At 55.9% G+C, this 2,684-nt stretch overlaps 1 long non-coding RNA gene across 1 annotated transcript; it reads right to left on the bottom strand.

Moving 5' to 3' along the window:
• Positions 1–319: 319 nt before the first annotated feature.
• Positions 320–1,626, bottom strand: LOC134934933 (uncharacterized). Its single transcript, XR_010179848.1, has 2 exons — positions 1,365–1,626; positions 320–693 (listed from the first exon to the last, which is right to left on the bottom strand). It is a non-coding gene; the product is annotated as an uncharacterized LOC134934933 (long non-coding RNA).
• Positions 1,627–2,684: the final 1,058 nt, after the last annotated feature.

The raw sequence follows: 2,684 nt of genomic DNA, 5'->3' as shown, positions 1-2,684 counted from the left end.
GTCCTCTCCCTATCAATCTCAATGCACGTGTGAAAATGGCGGCGACGCGCGGCTCCTTATATAGAATCCGAGTCTCGTTATAGAATCCGAGCCTCGCGAGAAACCGACAGCGGGATGATGACGTTCGGGCGCGCTCGGGTTAACCGAGCAAGGCGGGAAGATCCGAGTCTGCCTCGGACCCGTGTAAAAAGGCTGAAGTTCGGGGGGGTTCGGATTCCGAGGAACCGAACCCGCTCATCTCTAATATATATATATATATATATATATATACGTAGCGTCTCCTAGCATGCAGCGGCACTCAGGGAAATGACTCATGGAATTTCCAAGCAAAAGTGTTTATTCCATAGTGGTACAAAGACAATCCAACGTTTCGGGGTGCAACCACCCCTTTGTCAAGGTGAACACAACAAAAGTGAAGTGGTAACACAGAGTGAGTACCTTTATACATGAAGGAGGTGAGGAGGTCCCGCCAGCGGGAGGTGCAGCAGCGTTTCCGGGGACAGGCATACATTTCCTTCCCTGCTTGTAAACGTGAAAGCGTGGTGCATCAGCTCCGGTCACGTGATCCGGCATCGCGTCATCAGACGCTCTGGTTCCCATGGTAACCATCCGTGTGTATACCGTCCAGCCCGACGGTTGTCACGGGGATAAAGGGACTCACAGGGCATCGTGGCGCGGTGGACACGGTCCGTGCTGTATAAATGAAATTGTGACTTAGTATAACTAATGTGCCATCAGAATACACATAAATATGTTTACGTATTATAATGAAAATAGTGCTCTATATTCTAGCAGCATCTAATATTGCACTCATGACCATATTGCACTAATTGCACCTTACATACAACTTACATGGCAAATGCGGGACCGAGGTGCATCCCATAGAAAGCCTGCCCCAAACGGACAGGATATCAAGGGGTGTCCCCAGATCCCGGATGTGAACGCAAACATTCTAGCATCAAGTACTATTGCACCTGGATATTATGGCTATAAGTCTGTTAAACTGGAGCTGTTAAGTTTCAAAATACATCCGATGCCGTTTCTTGCACACAGTGCTAAAATGTCTAGTTACGGCACTGTTGCTAGGTATCCATTTCTCTGGTCCTGAGCAGGTCCCCCTCACCAGATCCTCTCAAGGGGTGAGGGGGTGGACTTAGATGGGATGGGGGGGGGGGGCAAAGCATTTTGTCGCACCTGGGCCCACCGCTTGCTAGTTCCGCCACTGGTGATTGCGCTAGCCCAGGATGCCCCTCACAGCGCTGTACACAGTGTGCCACTGAGCCTTCTGGAGCACAGCCTGTCAGAGCTGCGCTCCCACCCTTATGCAGCCATTCCCGCCGGTGACCCGCCGGCACTGTACTCACCACACTTCTTCTTCTGGTTCTGTTATGGGGTGGCGGCCAGAGGCGTAACTAGTGCAGAGTGAGTGGGGCATATGCCCTGGGCGCTGTGGAGACTCGGCATAGGGGGGGCGCCGCCGTCCATGTAGTGTATGTGCAGTATTACCCGGCGGCAGTGGTACGCCATCCCAGCTTCAGGGGACTGGGACAGGAACGCAGACTCTCTGAAGGAGGTGGTAATTAAAGCCGCCCAGCCAATACCAGCAGCGTTTTGTCCAAGGCAGCGTCATTGGGTGGGCGGGGTGTGGGGAGGCCATCAGACGTGCGTCTCAGGCTCCGGCTCAACCCCCCCCCCCTCCCCCGTGTCAAGCTCCGTCTCTCCCCCCCCGGCCTCAAGCTCCGGCTCTCCCCCTAGTCTCAGGCTCAGGTTCTCCCCCGGGTCTCAGGCTCCTCTCGCCCCTCAGCAGTCAGGCTCACGGGGTTGCCTAGGTCACGGTGACGGTGTTGCTATGACAACCCGCTGCTGTCGGAGAACATTTCGCCTCTGGAACCGGAGCGTCCTTTCCCCGCCGCCATGTTGAGTGTCCCGGCTTCACCTCACAGGTGTGGTATGTGCCGGGAACTACATACAGGATGGCGCTATGCAGTATAACTATATGTTACCACCTATGGGTCGTTCAGTGTGAGGTAGGAGGGTATGTAGCCGCCGAGTTGTCAGTCAGTGTGAGGTGGGTGGAGGAAGGTGTGTAGCTGCACAGTGGTCAGTCAGTGTGGGGGGTCGCGGTGGTGCTGCTGCTGTGGTGACCAGTGGAACTGGTAAGAGAACTTTGTTTATTAGACTGTTCCAGCCTGCTGTATCCCCTGCCCCAACATCTCCATCCTCCTCACACATTACACCCCCCTGCCTCCCTCCCCACACATAACACCCCCCTGCCTCTCTCCCCACACATAACACCCCCCTGCCTCTCTCCCCACACATAACACCCCCCTGCCTCTCTCCCCACACATAACACCCCCCTGCCTCTCTCCCCACACATAACACCCCCCTGCCTCTCTCCCCACACATTACACCCCCCTGCCTCTCTCCCCACACATTACACCCCCCTGCCTCCCTCCCCACACATTACACCCCCCTGCCTCCCTCGCCACACATTACACCCCCCTGCCTCTCTCCCCACACATTACACCCCCCTGCCTCTCTCCCCACACATTACACCCCCTGCCTCTCTCCCCACACATTACACCCCCTGCCTCTCTCCCCACACATTACACCCCCTGCCTCTCTCCCCACACATTACACCCCCCTGCCTCTCTCCCCACACATTACACCCCCTGCCTCCCTCC

The sequence above is a fragment of the Pseudophryne corroboree genome, chromosome 6 (genome assembly GCF_028390025.1).
Source record: "Pseudophryne corroboree isolate aPseCor3 chromosome 6, aPseCor3.hap2, whole genome shotgun sequence".
NCBI classification, from domain to species: Eukaryota; Metazoa; Chordata; class Amphibia; order Anura; family Myobatrachidae; genus Pseudophryne; species Pseudophryne corroboree.
This window is presented reverse-complemented; position numbering and strand designations above follow the sequence as displayed.